The 21808-nt window shown below is 42.2% G+C and overlaps 1 protein-coding gene across 5 annotated transcripts in view; it reads left to right on the forward strand.

The window, feature by feature from the left end:
• FUT8 (fucosyltransferase 8) overlaps positions 1 to 21808 on the forward strand; it is a 456741-nt gene that overhangs the window by 79842 nt on the left and 355091 nt on the right. For 3 of the 5 annotated variants that reach the window (XM_054449582.2, XM_063651682.1, XM_063651679.1), the window contains one exon: positions 11224 to 11309. The exons of 1 other annotated variant lie outside the window; for it this stretch is intronic. The gene's annotated coding sequence lies outside the window, so the exon portion shown is untranslated. Of the gene's footprint in view, positions 1 to 7257; positions 7383 to 11223; positions 11310 to 21808 lie in introns of those variants that run through there. One more of the 5 variants, XM_054449583.2, reaches the window with a different exon arrangement.

A 21808-nucleotide genomic window follows, 5' to 3' on the forward strand; every position in this document is an offset into this window, starting at 1 on the left:
GAAGGTCAGGTCAGCACAAGATACAGGTCACAAAGACCCTGCTGATAAAAGGATGCCGTAAGGAAGCTGGCCAAAACCCACCAAAACGAAGATGGTGACAAAAGTGACCTCTGGTCCTCCTCACTGCTCATTATACACTAATTATAATGCATTACATGCTAAGACTCTCCTACCAGAGCTATGACAGTTTATAAATGTCATGGCAATATCAGGAAGTTACCCTATATGGTCTAAAAGGGAGAGGAAACCTTAGTTCCAGGAAATGCCCACTCCTTTCCCAGGAAACTCATGAATAATCTACCCCTTGTTTGGCATATAATCCAGAAATGACTATAAGTATATTCAGTTAAGCAGCCCGTGCCACTGCTCTGTCTATGGAGTAGCCATTCTTTATTCCTTTACTTTCTTCATAAACTTTCTTTCACTTTATGGACTCGCCCCAAATTCTTTCTTGCTGGAGATCCAAGAACCCTCTCTTTGGGTCTGAATCAGGACCCCTTTCCAGTAACAAAGATGAGACGCTCCTCACAGAAATAGTCATTTATGAAATTATAATAATGATAGATGCTAGTATTATTCTTCTTCATGTCATCGTGTGGCTAAATAAAAAAATGGTAACTACAGTGTTTCTCCCATTAAAAAAAAAAAGTTTTATAGGATCATGAAATCCAAATGGCAGGAAGTCACTGCTTTAGAGCACACATAGTCTTTTTTTTTTTTTTTTTTTTTTTTTTGAGACGGAGTCTTGCTCTGTCACCCAGGCTGGAGTGCAGTGGCACTATCTCCGCTCACTGCAAGCTCCGCCTCCCGGGTTCACGCCATTCTCCCGCCTCAGCCTCCTGAGTAGCTGGGACTACAGGCGCCCACCACCAGGCCCGGCTAATTTTTTGTATTTTTTAGTAGAGACGGGGTTTCACCGTGTTAGCCAGTATGGTCTTGATCTCCTGACCTCGTGATCTGCCTGCCTCGGCCTCCCAAAGTGCTAGGATTACAGGCAAGAGCCATTTCACCCGGCCACACATAGTCTTTTTAAAAACACATTGGCCCATTTAATCATCACAACTATATGATACATATAAATATATATAAACAAAAATATATATGTATAACTATATATATAGTTATGTACAATTTGTCTATATATAAATTATATATTATGTATATAATTTGTCTTGAAACTGTAGAAGAAGAAAAAACTTTTTCCTCTATTCTCCTAGGGTCTCCAGCTGGAGCTCTGGGAATTAAGCTGACAAAAAAACAGATTAGCAAGAGAAAAACAAATCGTTTATTAACATGTGCAGCATGCGATAGAAACTCAGTGATGAGCAGTGATAAGTAACTCAAAGTGGGGTGGCTAAAACTTGTTAACATTTGAACAAAGAACAATATGTTGAGAAGTGACAAGACAAAGGAAAAGGGGTTTAGGCTTTTCGGGGCAGCAAACTGTGGGACGCTAAATATATGGGTGAAACTCCTGGAAGATAGAAGTTGGTTTAGTAATGTTTGTCATGTAGATTTCTCTCAGTGCCGTCTCTGGGCCAATAAGAGTTTCAGATGATTAAGAAACTAAATCTTCTTTTAGTCAAATGGGAGTGTGGGAGGGGTGGGCAGAGAGCTTTTTTCCATTTCTCAGTTGTCTTCAGCTTAAAATAATCCTGTGTCAAAGGGCCATATTTGGGTGTAGCCCATTCTAGTCCCCTGCAAAACGACCACACACCTTCACAGTTGTACAGAACTTTTCTTCCTGAACTATTTGAGAGTTAATTGTTGATCTGACGCCCTATCACCCTACAAATTTTAATGTATATTTCCTACAAACAAGGATGTAACCTACAAAAGCCATAATAAAGCTGTGAAAATTAGGAAATTAACGTTGATGTATTACTATCGTTCAATATTTAGATCCCATTCAAGTTTTAGTAGTTGTCTCAATAATGTCTTTATTAGAAGAATTAATTGGTCTTTATTAGAAGAATTAATTGGTCAGTCTCTTTGACTTATATGACCTTGGCACTTTTGAAAATTACAGACCAGTTATTTCATAATAAATAAGTAATTATGAGGGATTTACTTAGAAACTGCAAATACTGCAGTCCTCATCAGACTTTTAACTTATTAGTTACATATTTTGATGCTCAAATTGTTTCCAGCTTAGTCATTAGGAGTCCTTCAAGCTGACTTTCATGTCCTTTGACATGTCACCATCATTCTTTAAGCACTTTCTTGTTTTCTGGCACAACACATTTTCCAGGCTTATTTTGTACTTTCCTTGACCCAGGAGTCAGCCATTTCTCCAAAGAGCCCTAGTGAACAATTAAGTTTAGAAGCCGAGATCTGGGTGCTAGGTGTGCTTGTTACTACTGAGGCATCACTGTTGCCCAGGGCTGCTCAGTGAGCAGAGCTAAGGAATGTATGTATGTATATATATATATATATATATACACACAAACACATACATTTACATCTCTAGTTTTCTATTTATCTCTCCTGTGTTGGAAACCATGTGTTCATAGTGATACCTCCAATTCTAATTCAGTATCACAGAGCACATCTTCATTTTCTCTGTTTCTGTATTTGTACCTCCCTTCTCTGGCAGTAGAAACCTGACCCTCGTTATCTGTAATTTATTTACATATTTGATCAATCCCCCAGGTGTAACCAAGCTCCTGTTCCCACTGCCACCTCCTCCCCTACACAAATTCTTTTCTCTCCTCCTTTGACCTCTGATGCCTTGTGCTGGGGCATTCCCCACATGGAGATCCTCATCCACCTTGGCCTTCAACATTGCAGACCAGGACTCCTCTACTTATCTTCCAACGCTTCTAGTAAATTTTTAAGAAAACTGAGAAAACGGATTTCTGTAACTGAGATAATTGAAAAAATGATTTCTATATTTTCAAACTATCTTAGTTTCATAACTAACTTCTTTCTCTTCCTTCTTTTTTTTTCTTTTGGGACAGAGTCTTGCTCCGCCACCCAGGCTGGAGTGCAGTGGCACGATCTTGGCTCACTGCAACCTCTGCCTCCCGGGTTCAAGTGATTCTCCTGCCTCAGCCTCCTGAGTAGCTGGGATTACAGGCGCCCACCACCATGCCCGGCTAATTTTTTGCATTTTTAGTAGAGATGGGGTTTCACCATGTTGCCCAGGCTGGTTTTGAACTCCTGAGCTCGGGCAATCCGCCCACCTTGGCCTTCCAAAGTGCTGGGATTACAGGCATGAGCCACCGTGCCTGGCCTCCTTCCTTCTTTAGTAGAATGCTGTTCCTGTTTCATGGTGCAATTTTTCTCCTATCTCTCTGATAATACTTTCAGTTTGTTTAGCCTCTTCTGCTTCCTTCATTGTTCATTTCTCCTGAGTTCCTTTGTACTGTTACTTGCTTTTGGTCTCTCTTTCCGGTTGGAGGCTTTCCTCACATACCTGGTGTGTTCCTAGCTTTCTGTTCCTGTATGAGAGTGAGGCACTGAGGAGCCAATTCTAGGCTGAGGAGCCCTAGAATTCGGGGTAGGGAGTAGAGATGCCAGATAAAATATAGGATGCCCAATTAAACTGGAATCTCAGATAAGTAATAAATAATTTTAAAATATAAGTGTGTCCCAAATATTACTATGAACATATTAATAATAAGAAATTACTCATTGTTTATCTGAAATCTGAATTTATCTGGCCATTCTACCTGGGATCTTAGTCAACAGGATCCCTGTCCTTAGATATGGACAGGATGCAGGAGGGGGGGGTCCCTGGCGAGGGCTCCACCCTCAAGCTTGGACCTGCAGCCCTAAATGAGAACAGGCATTCCTGTTTTTGCACCCAAATGTTGCCTTTTGGCCTGTCATGTCCCCCTATCCTGTGGCCATATAAACCCCAAACCCCAGGCTCCACAAGCAGAAGAGTGGCAGAGTGAGAGAGCAGCAGAGTGGCACGGCAGAGAAGGAGAGAAGAAAGGAAGCGTCTGAATGTTGAGAGGAGTTCGGCTGGGGCAGTCAGAGAGGAGATAGGATGCAGAAAGACCGAACTCCAGGGGAACGGCAGGGCTAAAAGAGCGGTGCAACACCACTAGACACTGCTGTGGGGCCAGAGCCCAAAAGTGCTCGCCCCAGCTCCTGCACCTGCTCACCTGTGTGCTTCCCCTCCCATAAGGTGTTCCAGCATGCAGCGGCCAAATAATGAGCCACACCTCTGTTGCACGTACCACAGTGGGTCAGGGAACTCTCCCATTTCAATTGTATGGGATCCCAGTTTTTCATAGGTTTATCAGTTTTCTCTGAGAAAAATTCTTCCATTCGCCCCTGGGGGCTATAAGCCTACCTGCTAATGCGCCAAAAGCCAGTTGTAGGAGGGCAACAGTGTAGAGATGGTCTTCAGTGCCACCGTCCGTCCTTTTTCCAGCTGTGCCAGATCTCCCTCTCCCAGGCAGAATCCTGGAGGAATGGGGCAGGGACAGCTGCCTGGCAAGGAGAGTTAAGAGGAGAAGAACCGGAAGGGATCTAACTTGGTTTTATACAAACTTTCAACCAGTGCTCCTGTTTTCAGGCCTGCCCAGCACTCCCACCTTCGGAGGAACCAGTTGCCCCCAAAGGCCAAATCTTTCTGGGATTCTCAGACTCATTATTCTGTTTTTCCTATAGGTTTAGGTTTCAGCTTTCTCTATTGTTTATTTCTCTTATTTGCTGTGTCTTTGTCTAATGCTGTTTGTCTTTGTGTGTTTATGTCATTTAAAAATTTCTTTGCTGAGTTTGTTTTTGTGAGAATAGAGATAAATGTGAGTATACAGTCTGCCATGTTTCACTGGACAATAATGATTTTCCATTTATTTTATTGGTTTATATACCTGGAGGAGAAATTGTCTATAATGTACTACATATTCAAATGTCCTGGGAAAAAGGGGTTTGGATAAACATGGATTTTTCTCTGATTCTCTCTTTCCTTTATACCTCCACTTCCCCTGCCCCTGCCCACACCATGAAAGACCGAAGGTGACTCTGACTGATATGAGTTCTTTGGCTTTCCATACTTGGTATTTTGGCACTATTGGTTCCTCAAGTTCCCCAAAGACAGCTGGACCAGTGTGCCTATAAACCTTCAATCCTAACCAACGGTGAGTTTTTTTTTTTTTTTTTTTTTGACGGAGTCTTTTTCTGTCACCCAGGCTGGAGTGCAGTGGTACAATTTTGGCTCACTGCAACCTCTGCCTCCTGGGTTCAAGCAATTCTTCTGCCTCAGCCTCCCAAGTAGCTGGGACTACAAGTGTGTGCCATCACGCCTGGCTAATTTTTTTTTGTATTTTTAGTAGAGATGGGAGTTCACCATATTGGCCAGGCTGGTCTCGAACTCCTGACCTCATGATCCACTGGCTTCTGCCTCCCAAAGTGCTGGGATTACAGGTGTGAGCCACCTCACTGGCTTACCAAGGGTGAGTTGTAAACCTAACTATTCCCTGAAGGTCTGTGGCTTAGAGCAATGAATTTAGATAAGGTCAGGGTTTACTGTTGTTTATTGCCTTACAATAAGAGCTGTTTGTTCATTGTAATTGGTTTACAAAAGCTCTTGAGTTACTAATAAATAAACACAGGGGTGGGGTGGTCATTTCTTAAGTAGAAGGTGAGAAATCCTAAGGGTATATGAAGTCTGAGAACTCTTGTCTTTGTTTAGTTCCTCAATACACCCTTTAAGATGAGCCCAGGAAATTTCAGATATCTGATTACTTCCAAAAAATTATTTTCTGCCAACTCATATCATCATAATTAAACTGGTTGTCACATGTGGCAAATATTGTAGGCAATAAAATTCAGGCTAATCACCATAGTTAAGACATGGACATAAACAGCAAGACTAGGGTGGAGAGGACCAGGTGGGGTGGCTCACACCTGTGATCCTAGCACTTTGGAAGGCTGAGGAGGGAGGATTGTTTGAGCCCAGGAGTTTGAGATCAGCCTGGGTAACACAGCAAGACCACATCTCTACAAAAAAAGTTTTAAAATTAGCTGGTTGTGGTGGTGCGTGCCTGTGGTTCCAGATACTTGGGAGGCTTAGGTGGGAGGATCACTTGAGCCCAGAATGTTGAGGCTGCAGTGAGCCATGGTGGTGCCACTGCACTCCAGCCTGGGTGACAGAGCAAGACCCTGTCTAAAATGGAAAGAATAGGGCGGGAGTACTAATAGCTCTCACTTGGCTTGGCCCCATTTTACAGATGAAATAGGCTCAGAGAGCCTTGTAGCAAGTAAGTAGTGTCACTGGTATTCAAACTGATGTTTGTCAGACATTGCCTCTTAGAAAGGAATATTTTGAATTCAGAATCTAAAAAGTTTGTATTCTGTGGCTGGGTGCAGTGGCTCATGCCTGTAATCCCAGCACTTTGGGAGGCCAAGGCGGGCAGATCACTTGAGGCCAGGAATTCAAGACCAGCCTGACCAACATGGTGAAACCCTGTCTCTACAAAAAACACAAAAGCTAGCCGGGCATGGTGGCGCATGCCTGTAATCCCAGCTACTCAGGAAGCTGAGGCCGGAGAATCGCTTGATCCAGGGAAATAGAGGTTGCAGCAAGCCAAGATCATGCCACTGCACTCCAGCCTGGGTGTCAGAGTGAGACCCTGTCTCAAAAAAATAGTAATAAAATAAATAAAATAATAAGAAAAGGTGTGTATTCTGGAAAGCATAGAGTAAAACCAAAGAACTTTCTGCAGAAGAAAATTTCTATTTGTCAAGTATGGTTTTCCATGATTATTATTCTAGCAAATATTACAGGGCAGTGAGACTAGGAAGACAGTTGGCAGAAAGGCTTCTGTTTTGGTGGAGAGAGATGGAGCAAATACAATATTTTGAACCTGATTTTAGTATCAGCCAAACAAAATCAAGAAGAACATGTGGTGGTGGTAGAAGCAAGAAACGAAAATCTCTCGTTTCATCCACAGGTTTTTTTTTTTTTTTTTTTTTTTTTGAGACAGAGTCTCTTTCTGTCACACAGGCTGGAGTGAGGTGGTGTGACCTTGGTTCACTGCAACCTCCACCTCCTGGTTTCAAGTGATTCTCTTGCCTCAGCCTCCCAAGTAGCTGGGATTATAGGTGCCTACCACCATGCCCGGCTAGTTTTTGTATTTTTAGTAGAGATGGGGTTTCACCATGTTGGTCAGGCTGGTCTTGAACTCCTGACCTCAAGTGATCCACCCGCCTTGGCCTCCCAAAGTGCTGGGATTACAGGCATGAGCCACTGCGCCCTGCTCACAGTTATTAAAAGCACTGATTTTTTTTCTTTCATAGCAGACAAGTTCATCTTCAAGAAAACTAAGAGATCTCTTCCCCTGACAAAAAACAACTCCATGTTTGATGGGACTCAGACCTGGGCTCTTCTGTCACCTCTAGGTAGGGAGGTCTTGGAGAGCAAGGTGAGTTCCTATGAAGAGTTTCATGTGAGGGATAGAAAAAGATGGATGTGTCAGTTACTCTCAGGTAGCCCGGAAGAGCCTGGCAATGTTAGATTTTTATGTTCATTTTAATTGTTTTGATGTCTTAACCTAGTAATAAATTGTCATTTAATCACTTTTATGCAATAATAAAAGGTGCATAAAATGTTACTGCTGCTTCCTGCTCAGGCTCCCCTCCCCAGCATGGAGTGTTATTGAGATACATTTCATTCAGATAAGTTGGCAGTTTTATCAGAGCATAGAGGACACCCTGACAATTATCCTGCATGCTGCAGCAGACAATATGAAAAACCTCTAGGTCCAAACTCCCTCTGGCTCCCTAGAGTATATTTTACAAAAGTTGCAGCTTTGATGGAACTGGAGAGTTTGGTCACCAGGTTATTTGATTGTAGGAAAAGTCCATATTCTGCTCCAGGACTTAGAGACTAAGGTCAGTAAATGGGGAGATAAGTGATTAACAAATGTGATATTCTTGCCTGGTGGTAAAAATAAAAAAATTTTTAAAAACCCAAATGTGATAAAATGGGCATTCTGTGTTAAATCAAAGCTGCATGGGTTTTAAAATCAGGTTTATGTAATAATATTTTGGAATTCTTTCCAATTATAGTGAGATCAGAGTGTTCATGGAAAGTCACCATCCACAGACATTGGAAAAATAGTCGTTCCCAATTTCTGCTATGTGATCCTGATATGGCCTTGCTGATTTGTTTGCTTTCTAATTCCTTGGTTTAAGTGGAAAGTAGGATCCTCTTTACAGTGTTACTGTGCAGAGTAGTAATTGTCAACCTCGATCTTGTAAAAAGCAAGAACCTTTCTGAGGATGTTGCAAACTCTCAAGAGGTTTGAATCTAGCCTAGTATGTCCCTCCCACCGAGTGCATGACATCAGGAGAACCAGTTGTGAAATTAAACAATGATAGGGTGATGCAACTTCAAAGAAGTTGGAAATTTTTGATATAATACGGTTATAAAGCTACAGGTTATAAGAATAAGTGACTTGAATTTATGGTGAGTCATATGACAATCTCAGCACTTCACTTGGTGGCTGTTTCCAAAGGAGGGAGAAGGAAAAGACAGAGAAGAGATGAGGGGCAGAGGGAGAGCTGCCTCAGTTGTGACAGTTCTACCAGACCATAAATTAAGCTAATTATTAGTATCAGCTATTACTTATTATTTACCTCAATAGTGCTGCACTGTAATTCTACAACTCTTAACTTGGCAAACATGTTGTAATGGAGCTAGCTGTATGAAAGAGTCTATATAAAATTAACTTTACTATTCTTGTTATTATAGTTTAGGAGTCACCCTACCAAGTGGGTATGATGATGAAGGTGAGCTGCTAAGAAAGAGTTTGAGAGACAGCTGATGTTTGTTTCAAGCCAATCTTCTTTAACCCGAGGCACCAGGAGCAGAGGGCCAGTGGGTAAAAAGGTTAAGTAGGATGGAATCTACAATAAAGCCAAATGTGTAGGTTCTATTGCTGATCTTGTCATTATTTTGGATTTTTGGAGTGGAGATGAAATGAAAATGTTTGTTTTGTATCTACCTGCCCAGGATGCAAGAGGGAAGAACAAGACTCTACGAGAGAAATAGAGGCTCCCCTAAAAAAACACATTAAGTAAATGTCAGGTTATGTCACCCATAAAGTCTTCCAGCCATAATAATTTCACCTGAAAGCTATTTATTTTGGAAACACAGAAAACCCTGTCTGTTTCACATTAAAGTTTCACATTAATACTCCCTCAGTTTGCCGATGTTAGAATACTTCCAGGACTATAGGTGAAATAAGTCTACTAGAAGATTAGCCAAACATCTGTTTGTCTACATAGTGACCCTTACAGCATCAAAATTTTTCTTTGACTCTTCCATGTAAAGAATTATGAAAAATACAGTAATACTTCTAAAAAAATTTCACAAGGGTTTTTTTTTTTTTTTTTTTTTTTTTTTTGAGATGGAGTTTCACTCTTGTTGCCCAGGCTGGAGTGCAGTGGCACGATCTCAGCTCACTGCAACCTCCGCCTCCTGGGTTCAAGCGATTCTCCTGTCTCAGCCTCCCTAGTAGCTGGGATTACAGGCACATTCCACCATGCCCGGCTAATTTTTGTATTTTTAGTAGAGATGGGATTTCATCATATTGGTCAGGCTGGTCTCGAACTCCTAACCTCAGGTGATCTGCCTGCCTCGGCCTCCCAAAGTGCTGGGATTACATGCGTGAGCCACCTCGCTCGGCCAACACAAGAAGCTTTTTAAACAAATAAAAATAACATGCAGAAACACAAGAAAGCAGCATCATATAAGCAAGGTTCAAACATTCAATAAATATCTAGTGAGTGGCCAGGTGTGGTGGCTCATGCCTGTAATCCCAGCACTTTGGGGGGCTGAGGTGAGCAGATCATTTGAGGTCAGGAGTTTGAGACCAGCCTGGCCAACATGGTGAAACCCTGTCTCTACTAAAAATAGAAAAAAACTAGCTGGGCATGGTGGTGCACGCCGTGGTCCCAGCTACTCAGGAGGCTGAGGCAGGAGAATCGCTTGATCCTGGGAGGCGGAGGTTGCAATGAGCCGAGATGGCACCACTGCACTCCAGCCTGGGCAACAGAGGGTGACTCTGTCTCAAAACCAAAAACAAAAAAATATAGTGAGTACTAATTACCTTATGTGCTTGGAGCTGAAATTGTAGTGGGTGAGTGATGCAAACCAGGATCCAGTCTCCACAGCACTGCATGCTGTTCTGGGTTCAAGAAAAGGGGGCCTGATTATTTTGAGTCTGTTTTTTGTAAGTGAGTGTCTTACTCTGATTGTGTTGCTATAACAAGATACCATGGACTGAGTAATGTATAAACAATTGAAAGTTATTTCTCATAGTTGTAGGGGCTGGGAAGTCCAAGATCAAGGTTCTGGCATTTGATACCTGGTGAGGGCCATCTTGCTGGGCATCCTCACATGGCAGGAGGGGCGAACACTGGGTCCTCACCTGGAAGAAGGCAAAAGGGCAAAAAGGGCCTGAGCTAGTTCCCTAGCCCTTTTATAAGGTACTAATCTATTCAGGAGGGCTCTGCCCTCATGACTGAATCACTTCCCCAAAGGCCCCGCCTCTTAATACCAGCAAAATAGGGATTAAGTTTTAACAGGAATTTTGGAGGAGACACATTGTAATAGTCCATTTTTGCGCTGCTGATAAAGACATACATGAGACTGGGAAGAAAAAGAGGTTTAATTGGACTTATATTTCCACATGGCTGGGGAGGCCTCAGAATCATGGCAGGAGGTGAAAGGCACTTCTTACATGGCAGTGGCAAGAGAAAAATGAGGAATGAGCAAAAGCAGAAACCCATCAGATCTCATGAGACTTATTCACTATTACTAGAATAGCATGGGAAAGACAAGCCCCTATGATTCAATTGCCTCCCCCGGGTCCCTCCCACAACACATGGGAATTCTGGGAGATACAATTCAAGTTGAGATTTGGGTGGGGACACAGCCAAACTGTACCACACATTAAAACCGTAGTAGAAGGTTAGACAAAAATAATAAATGGATAGGGATAGAATAACGTAGTATTTTAGAGGCGTGGTTCAGAAGCCTATGGCAGGGGTCCAACAGCAGCTTTGGAAACAATTTCTAGTGGTTCAATATTCAAGCTGTGGAGAGCCAAGTAGGGATGCTACCCTTATTTTATCCCAACCTCTCCCAGCCTTCTGCAACCTCATCGCCAACTTTACTCCCACTTGAAGGGTCATCCCTCTGGGGTCCTCCAAGCCTCCTTCAGGCAGGCTGGTCATGTTTCTTGCCTTTTCTTGCAGCTACCCCCAATCCCAACTTGGTTCACTTGGATGTCAGTGAAGGAAATCCTTGGCAGCTACTTCTGAATGTATTGATCCCAATTTTGGTAAGTGTTTCCCAGAGAAAGGGACAGTCAGTGTCACAAGTTTCCCATTTAGAGGTTCCCATTTACCATCTGGAAAATTAGAAGTCTTCTAGCTTGCTGGTCCGCTTGCCTGTACCACATGGCATCGATAATAGCAGGAGGGTCAGGCAATGCAGGATGGCTCAACCTCAGCTGCCATGCACTGAGCCTCCACAATTGCCTAGGCATTGTAGAAAGAGGTGGCACAGTCCTAGCCCTTGATAGATTTGGAATCTAAAGTTACATTTTTTTACGTTTAAAAGAAGAACTTAAAAATATGCAGGTTAAATCCACTTCCTAAATATTTATTGATTGCCATTAACTTGGACCATTTAACACTATCTTTTTGAAGCCCCATCTCCCTTTGCTCTCACTAATGGAGTGTTCTCAATAATAGGCTTTTTCTCTTTCTTAAATGATCTTCTACAGCTCTTTCCTTTAAACTAAACGAAAGGAATATTATCATAACTGAAATATTTTCCTATTCAGCTAGAAATGAGCATTTAACTTAAAACAAATTGCAGGCCAGGCTTTAAAGGGCCATTAATTAGTAATGGTACCAGAGGATCAAGGTGACTAGATGGCTGAAATTGGACAAAGTGGGCCTAATTTTTGCTTCTTATTCCATCTGACAACATTTGTCCTTGAAAAGCACATTTAATTACTGAATGAGGTACTGTGGTAAAATTTCAGTATGGTGCCTGGCACATGGAAAGCATCAGTAACTATTCCAGGCCTCTTGACCCTTTGCCTTCTACCTTCTTTGCTCTCAGCAGTCATTCATACCTTCCATCTCATAATGAAAATAATGGCTTGAGCTCACTCAACTTTCCTCAACTTAAAGCTTATCTTTTTGGTATTCCTTTCCCAGGCTGACTACTACACTGATAATTTTGATGCCACCCACCCCAGGCTGCTCCAGGACCATGTTCTTCCAATAACTTCTTCTCTACTGTGTATCTTCATTCTCTCTTCTTTGTCTCCTTACCCATAGTCAACTCATATGCTCTAAATTAAAATCCAGCAACACTTTCTCTCCACCTTTTTAATTGTAAGTTACTGGCTGTTTTCTCCTACCTATTGCACCAAACTTCTTGAAAGAGTAGTCTACACTGTCTCCCTCCAGGTCCTCATCTAAAATCTACCCCTTGCCTATTGCAACTTGGCTTCTGCTACTACTAAAACTGTGTTCCCAGAGATCTGTAATGACCTCCTATTTACCAAATCTAAAGGCCTCTTCCCATTCTTCTTTCACCTCTCTGTGGCATGTGATGTGCTTGTCCACTCCTTTGATGAAATTCTCTTTGCTGCTTTTATCTGCTGTTCTTTAGCATCTGTGCTCTTTATAACCTCTCTGTCAGTACCTTAAATGTTTGTGTTCTCAAATGTCCACCCTTAGCTGCTTCTGTTTTGCTCTGGATTAGTGCTTCTCAATCTGGATGCCTCTAAGAATTATCTAGGGAGCTCTTTGAAAACCCAGATGAAATCCCATTAAATCTGAGTAAATATCTACTGATTTTTCTTTATTTTTGAGACAGATTCTCGCTCCGTCACCCAGGCTGGAGTGCAGTGGCGTGATCTCGGCTCACTGAAACCTTCGCTTCTCGAGTTCAAGTGATTCTCGTGCCTCAGCCTCCGAGTAGCTGGGACTATAGGCACACACCACCAGGCCTCGCTAATTTTTTAAAATGTTTTTAGTAGAGTTGGGATTTCACCACATTGGCTAGGCTGGTCTTGAACTCCTGACCTCGGGTGATCTGCCCGCCTGGACCTCCCAAAGTGCTGGGATTACAGGCGTGAGTCAGCGTGCTCGGCAAGTTACATCTGATTTCTAGCTTCACCCAGAAATTCTGTTTAATTGATCTGGGGTTGGGCCCTGACATCTCTTTTTTATAACACTTCTCAGTGCAGCTAGGAATGAGAACCACACCTCGAGAATAGCTGCTTTTATCCTTAGTTCTTGCCTCATTCCTGATACATAGACTCTATTGTCTAGCTCTTTGCTGAGCATCTCAGTCTAAATGCTCTGTAGTATCTCACTTTCTATGTGGTCCAGATCAAATTGATTAAACCCCAAATCTTTTTTTTTTTTTTTTTGCCCCAATTCTATGAACTTCTGTGTTATAGGGTCACCATTTTCTCATGCTGCCAAGCTGGAGACCTGGAAATCATCTTTAAAAATCCCTTCTGCTTTGCCCTTTCTCTTACTTAGTTGCCATATCCTGTAGATTTTATTGCAGATCCTTTTGAAATCTGTTCTCCCTACCACCAACCAATGCCCCATTTTAGAATCTTATTGCAATCACTTCTTACCTGGCCTCCCTGCCTTCAGGCTCTTTCCTATTCATTCCATCTTACACATGCTAGTAGAGAGATCTTTCTGGAACACAGTTCTGTTGATACCTACTCAATAACCACCATTGGATTTTTTTTTCTTTGTCTTTTTTTTTTTTTTTTTTGAGACGAAGTCTTGCTCTGTCACCCAGGCTGGAGTGTAGTGGCATGATCTCAGCTCACCGCAATCGCCGCCTCCCAGGTTCAAGCGATTCTCCTGCCTCAGCCTCTCGCATAGCTGGAACTACAGACATGTGCCACCACACCCAGCTAATTTTTATATTTTTAGTAGAGATGGGGTTTCACCATGTTGGCCAGGCTGATGAACTCCTGACCTTGTGATCCGCCTGCCTTGGCCTCCCAAAGTGCTGGGATTACAGGCGTGAGCCACTGTGCCTGGCCCCATTGGATTTCTTTTAACCAAGAATAAAATAGAGATTCCATAGTAAGGCCCTCGTGATCTGGCCCCAATTCTCTAAAACCATTCCTAGATTCCCATCTCTATGATGTTACCTAAATTGCAGTTGTGTTTCCCCAATCACGAGTTCCTTCTTGTCTTTGCTTATACTATTCTCTTTGATTAGGACTGGTTTCAACTCAGGTGGTTCAAATGAAGGGATAATTTACAGAGATATAGTCAGGGTAAAGGGAAACCACAAGAATGGTTGAGGTAACCAAAGACTAGCAAAGTGGGAACCTCTTATCTTCCGTAGGCCCAAAGGTCCCATGGGATGAAACGCTGCCATCATAGCTCAGTGCAAGTTGGAGCCATGGGAAAGGGGCCATCAGTAGGAAATGTAGGCAGAGAGGGTGGTAGCCACTGCAACAATCACAGTGTGGAAGCAGAATGGGCACAGTGAAGAAATATCCCAACTTCTCTGTCCTCCTGCCCTGTAATCTCCAGCCAGTGTCTTCACTGGCCGAACTCAACCAGAAGCCAATGAACCACCAAGGATAGTCAGTTAAGGCAGGATACTAGTCAGTTAAGTCAGGATACTAGTTAGGAAGCAGGGTAGTGAGAGGTGCGGAATAGATGGTGGTGCAAAGGACGAGAAATTAAATGGAGAATAACCACAAAATTCTCTTCTTAAAATTAAATTTATTAATTTTGAGATAGGGTCTTGCTCTGTCACCCAGGGTGGAGTGCAGTGGTGCGATCATAGCTCACAACAGCCTCCATCTCCTGGGCTCAAGTGATCCTCCTGCTTTAGCCTCCCAAGCAGTGGGACTACAGGCATGCACCACCATGCCTGACTAAAATCCTCTTTTATATATAGTAAAATTCCTTTTCTCTTCTAGGACACAGTTCAAATGTCACCTTTTATGTAAAGTCTTCCACCATTTTTGTCACCCTAAGATCCAGTTATTTCAATTCTCTATGTTCCTTTAGCTGTTGTAATGCCTTCATTATTGAAGCTATCAGTCAGATTTATGATACAATTATTTATGAGATCTGCATCCATCTCTCGTATAATATTTTGTGATTTTGGATGAAAGGGATAGTGCTTCATTTGGTTCAGTGTCTTGCAGGTAACAGGCACTCAACTCTTGGTTGCATTTAAATACATTTTCATGTTATCACCTTCTCAGCCTCTGTCGGGAAGATTTGTATATACTTGTAAACCATTGTCCTCACATTTTAAAATATTTCTAATTTTCATATGAGTTTGTTTCTTGGTTCTACTTCCACTTCTTGCTGGACTTTTCCCTTCTCTTTACCTACATTTCTTAGGTTAGATTCTTTTTTTTTTTGAAGATAGAGTTTCACTCTTGTTGCCCAGGCTGGAGTGAAATGGCATGATCTCAGCTCACCGCAACCTCCACCGCCCAGGTTCAAGCAATTCTCTTGTCTCAGCCTCCCGAGTAGCTGGGATTACAGGCATGTGCCACCATGCCTGGCTAATTTTTTTAAATGTATTTTTAGTAGAGACGGGATTTGTTTATGTTGGTCAGGCTGGTCTCGAACTCCCGACCTCAGGTGATCCACCTGCCTCGGCCTCCCAAAGTGCTGGGATTACAGGCGTGAGCCACCGCCCCTGGCCTTAGGTTAGATTCTTAACTGTAGCTTATTAACAGTTTGTTGGGAATAAGCCCTCACTGATCCTGGCAAGGGTCTAAAAATCGCTAGCTTTTTCCATATCCAAAGTGTTGCATATAAAAATAGTTTTCTTTCATTTTTGCATGCACTATGCTTAAAAATGAAGTCACAGAAACCAATTTTTATTCTCCCTTAAACTCTGAACTCTTCTGAATAGAAGTTATGCTTGGCTTAACATGTTTTGCATATAGAAAAGGCTGTGTGATGCTCCTATTCTTTATAAATACCAACACCAAATGCAGACAACATATTTTTACTATGCAAACACTATTGTACATTAATGGTTTTGACTCACATTTGATTGTGCCTTTTAGATTTTTTATATGAAAATGGCTGTTTTCAGGCCCAATGAAAATATTATTTTTACGTTTGTGGTATTGAAAATGATAAAATAATGGCAGAAGTTATAATTGTCAGAGCAATTCTGAGTTTTCATGTCAACTATTGTATTTTTCTTTGTCTTTTTTGTAGAGACAGTGTCTTGCCATGTTGCCCAGGCTGGTCTCAAACTCCTGGGCTCAAGCAATCCACTCATCTCAGTCTCCCAAAGTGTTAGGATTACAGGCGTGAGCCACGGCACCCAGCCTATTATATTTCACATTTTAAGAAGTTCAGTCCAGCCACGGTGGCTCATGCCTGTAACCTCAGCACTTTGGGAGGCCGAGGCGGGTGGATCACTTGCGGTCAGGAGTTCGAGACCAGCCTGGCCAACATGGTGAAACCCCGTCTCTACTAAAAATACAAAAATTAGCTGGGCGTGGTGGCACGTGCCTGTAATCCCAGCTACTTGGGAGGCTGAGGTGGGAGAATCGCTTGAGCCCAGGAGGCAGAGGTTGCAGTGGGCAGAGATTGCGCCCTTGCACTCCAGCCTGGGTGACAGAGTAAGACTCCATCTAAAAAAAAAAAAAAGAAGTTCAGTGGTGTGCGCCTGTAGTCCCAGCTACTCAGGAGGCTATGGCAGGAGAATTTTTTGAACCCAGGAAGTGGAACTTGCAGTGAGTCGAGATCGTGCCATTGCACTCCAGCCCAGGTGGATGGCTTGAGCATAGGCATTTGAGACCAGCCTGGGAAACATTGTGAAACTCTGTTTCTGCAAAAAAATTAGCTGGGCATGGTGGTGTGCACCTACAGTTTTAGCTACTCAGGAGCCGAGGTGGGAGGATCTCTGAGCCCAGGGAGGCAGAGGCTGCAGTTAGCTGCGATTGCGCCACTACCCTCCAGCCTGGGCCACAGAGTGAGACCTCGTCTCAAAAAAAAAAAAAAAAAAAAAAGAAAAGGAAGTTCAACTTGGGTCTTTGTTTTTTAATATCTTTTCTTAACATGCTCATGCCTTCCTCTACTTTCTGGAACATATGGAACATAGTTATGATTGCTGTTTCAATGTCTTTGTCTACCAATTTTATTTATTACCTGTATCATATCTGGATATGTTTCTATTGATTAATTTAGTTTTTTCCCCATTATGGATTATATTTTTCTGATTCTTTATATGCCTGGTAATTTTTTCTTGTATTCAAGTATTGTGAATTTCACATTGTTGGATGCTGAATTTTTGTTTATTTGTTTTTGTCTTCCTTTAATTTTTTTTTTTTTTTTTTTTTTTTTTTTGAGACAGAGTCTCACTTTGTTGCCCAGGCTGGAGTGCAGTGGTGCGATCTCAGCTCACTGCAACCTCTGCCTCCTGGGTTCAGGCGATTCTCCCACCTCAGCCTCCCCAATAGCTGGGATTACAGGCGCCTACCACCATGCCCGGCTAATTTTTGTATTTTTAGTAGAGACAGGGTTTCACCATGTTGGTTAGGCTGGTCTTGAACTTCTGACCTAAGGTGATCCGCCTGCCTCGGCCTCCCAAAGTGCTGGGATCACAGACATGAGCCACCATGTCCGGCTAAATATTTTTGAGTTAAATATTGAAATATCCTTTAAGTATTTTGACACTTAAATTTAAGTGACTTGGAAACAGTGAGCCTTCTGAGGCTTGCATGTAAACTTTGATAGGCAAGTGCAGAGCAACTTTTAGTCTAAGGCTAATTTGGCCTCACCTTTCTGAATCCTCAGCCTGATGCTCCACATATCACCAAGTTTTTCCATTCGGGGAATGTGAGCTATTTCCATTCCTGTGTGATTGCCAGTAACCGCTCCATTCAGGTGTCTCTTTCCCTGGTCAAAGGTAGTTTCCTCACATATGTATGCTGACAGATACTCAGCTGAAGACTCAAGAGGAAGCCCCTGCACAACTCTAGAACTAGCTCTTTTTGTGCAGCTCTCTCCTATCTGGTAATCTACCCTATGAATTCAAAATGGTAACAGGCACAGTTATCAGCAGTTGTTGAGTGCCTGTAAATTCAGGACTCTGCCTCTCTGAATTCCCAACTTCATCTGTTCAATTCAGAATATCTGCCAGGCTTTGTTGGGGTTTCTCTTGCCTGTGCTATAGCCTGGAATCTTTCCAGGCAGTGAGCTGGGGCAATTATAGGTTCACCTGATTTGTTTTTCTTCTTTCAAAGATCATCGTCCCATGTTGCATGTTGTCCAACATCTGAAAACTGTTTTGTATATTTTATCTCATTTTCAGTTGCTTAAGGTACAGAGTAAATCAGGCCCATGTTATTCCATCATGCCCACAAGTAGAAGTCGCAGTTTTGGTTTTTAAATAGGGGATGAGGAGGTATGTTTAGCCAATTTTGTGTCAGAAAAAGAAGCCGGAGTATGATCATGGCCCAATTATTCATCTTCTTCTTAGCCTTACGGTCTTTATTTATAAGATGAAGAGGTTGGTCTATATGATTATAAAGTTCTTCTCTGCCTCTTAAATTCTGTGATTTTATAAGTAAGCACAGGAGTATCTTTATAGAGAAATTGCTGTATCTTTCCAAAGTGATAAAGTTTCAGCAGTATGGAACTCCCATTTTGCCATAGTCGAGCAAATTTAGGAGAGATTTGTGTTTTAATAGATAAAGAAGGAGTCTTTAGTTAAAAACTTGAAATGGACAATACCAATCCTACAGTACACACATGAAAAATGACCAAATAATCTGAAGATGAGGAAATGTATAGGAATATTCTTTGTTGCATTATTGGGCCTAAGCAAACTGTATTAGATATGTAGTAAGTGTTCAGTGCATATCTGTTGACTGTCTCAGTGGCACATGGATCCATTTACCTAATAAGGAAAACTAATTGAAAAAGCTTCCACTATAGCAAAAGTAAAAATGTATCAATATCTGCCGGGCATGGTGGCTCACGCCTGTAATCCTAGCGCTTTGGGAGGCCAAGGCGGGCAGATTGCCTGAGCTCAGGAGTTCAAGACTAGCCTGGGCAACATAGTGAAACCCCGTCTCTGCTAAAATACAAAAAATTAGCCGGGCGTGATGGCTTGCACCTGTAATCCCAGCTACTCAGGAGGCTGAGGCAGGAGAATTGCTTGAACCCAGGAGGCGGAGGTTGCAGGGAGCTGAGATCGTACCACTGCACTCCAGCCTGGGTGACAGAGTGAGATTCCATCTCCAAAAAAAAAAAAAAAAAAGAAAAGAAAATCCATCAATATCAGATTTGCTAGTGGTACATCCACATAATGGAATATTGTGAAGCAAACATAGTGCAGCTGAGTGGTATGCATTAATATGGAATAGTTTCAAAGAAAAATTGTTAAATTTTATAAAATATAAAAACAAGATCACTACATTTTATATATATAAATGAATATATTAAAAAATATAAATGTATATATGCATACATAAATGAATACATACGTATATATATTTGAGACAGGGGCTTACTCTGTCACCCAGGCTGGAGTACAGTGGCATGATCCTAGCTCACTGTAGCCTTGGACTTAAGTGATCCTCCTGCCTTGGTCTCCCAAAGTGCTGGGATTACAGGTGCAAGCCACTGTACCTGAAATACTATATATATACATATATATATATAAAATATTATTTTTTATTTTTATTTTTTATTTTCTTTTTGAGACAGGGTCTCATTCTGTCACCCAAGCTGAAGTGCAGTGGTGTGTGTGATCGTGGCTTCCTGCAGCCTAAACCTCCCTGGACTCAAGCGATCCTCCCACCTCAGCCTCCCAAGTAGCTGGGACCACAAGAGTGTGCCACCACACCCAGATATTTTTTTTTTTGAGTCAGAGTCTCACTCAGTTGCCCAGGCTGGAATGCCTCAGCCTCCCAAGTAGCTGGGATTACAGGCACTTGCCAACAAGCCCGGCTAATTTTTTGTATTTTTAGTAGAGATGGGGTTTCACCATATTGGCCAGGCTGGTCTTGAACTCCTGACCTCAATTGATCCACCTACCTCAGCCTCCCAAAGTGCTAGGTTGACAGGCTTGAGCCACTGTGCCCAGCCCTGGCTAATTTTTGTATTTTTAGTAGAGGTGGGGTTTTTGCCATATTGCCCAAGCTGGTATCGAAATCCTGAGCTCATGTGATCTGCCCGCCTCAGCCTTCCAAAGTACTGGGATTACAGGTGTGAGCTACCATGCCCAGCCATGGCATACTGTATACATTTTTGTTCTCTTTAATTTATATAATAATTTTATAATAAAAAAGATTTAAAAAGGAAAAAGCAACGTGCATAATAGTATATACATACTATATATAAAAATATGTTTAAAGGCAATATATAAGTACATTTGGGAGGCTGAGGTAGGTGGATCACGAGGTCAGGAGATTGAGACCATCCTGGCCAACATGGTGAAACCCCGTCTCTACTAAAAATACAAAAATTAGCTGGGCCTGTTGGTGTGCGCTTGTAATCCCAGCTACTTGGGAGGCTGAGGTGGGAGGATCGCTTGAGTCCAGGGAGGTTTAGGCTGCAGGAAGCCATGATCACACACACCACTGCACTTCAGCCTGGGTGACAGAATGAGACTGTGTCTCAAAAAGAAAATAAAAAATAAAAATAAAAAATGATATTTTTATATATGTATATATACAGTATGTCAGGTATAGTGGCTTGCACCTGTAATGGCTTGAACCCAGGTGGTGGAGGTTGCAGTGAGGTGCAGTGAGATTGCGCCACTGCACTCCAGCCTGGCGACAAAGCGAGACTTCGTCTCAAAAAAAAAAAAAAAAAAAAGTACATGCTTGTAAGTAAGATAATACATCTAGAAGGATAAACAAATTGGTGACACTGGTGCTTCAGGGGAGGGGGACTAGGGGACAGTGTAGAAGAGAGGTTCACTTTTCCTTTTATGCCTTTTTATATAACTTTTGAATTTTTTATCATGTGCATGTTGTCTAGTTTTCAAAAAATGCAGCTACTAGATATACATAAATTGACTTTTTTCAATGAAGTAATTCAAGTTCTCTAAAAGGGTTATTATATTCCTACATATCAGTTTGAGAAAATTTCCACATCTCTAAACTAGATGATGTATTTAAGGGCGGCATACCACACCCACTTTTACTACTATCACCCCCAGGAAAGTACAGGGCACCGCCAAGTCTATGATTAATTTCCTATTCTTTTTTTTTTTTTTTTTTTTGAGATGGAGTCTCGCTATGTCGCCCTGGCTGGAGTGCAGTGGTGCCATCTCGGCTCACTGCAACCTCCGCCTCCTGGGTTCAAACGATTCTCCTGCCTCGGCCTCCTGAGTAGGCACACACCACAACACCCGGCTAATTTTTTGTATTTTTAGTAGAGACAGGGTTTCACCATGTTAGCCAGGATGGTCTCGATCTGCTAACCTCTTGATCGGCCTGCCTTGGCCTCCCAAAGTGCTGGGATTACAGGCGTGAGCCACTGTGCCCGGCCTAATTTCCTATTCTTTGTGAAAATAATTGTCATGCTAGTGATACCTACTGGCATCTGGAATATGAGGGAAAGAACAAGACCATTTGTATCCTATGGTCCTATGTACATTTTTATACTATTTAATTAATCTTTATAATCTAACCCCCCATATTTCTGGCTTCCAGAGGGGCTACCAAGAAATCACAGGGTATGAGAGCTGGACAGTGAGGCTGTGTGATTTACAAGATGTTAACTTTTGGCCAGTTTGCTACTTTCATATTCTACAGATGATGTAGCTGTTTGA

This window comes from Pongo pygmaeus, chromosome 15 (assembly GCF_028885625.2).
Source record: "Pongo pygmaeus isolate AG05252 chromosome 15, NHGRI_mPonPyg2-v2.0_pri, whole genome shotgun sequence".
NCBI classification, from domain to species: Eukaryota; Metazoa; Chordata; class Mammalia; order Primates; family Hominidae; genus Pongo; species Pongo pygmaeus.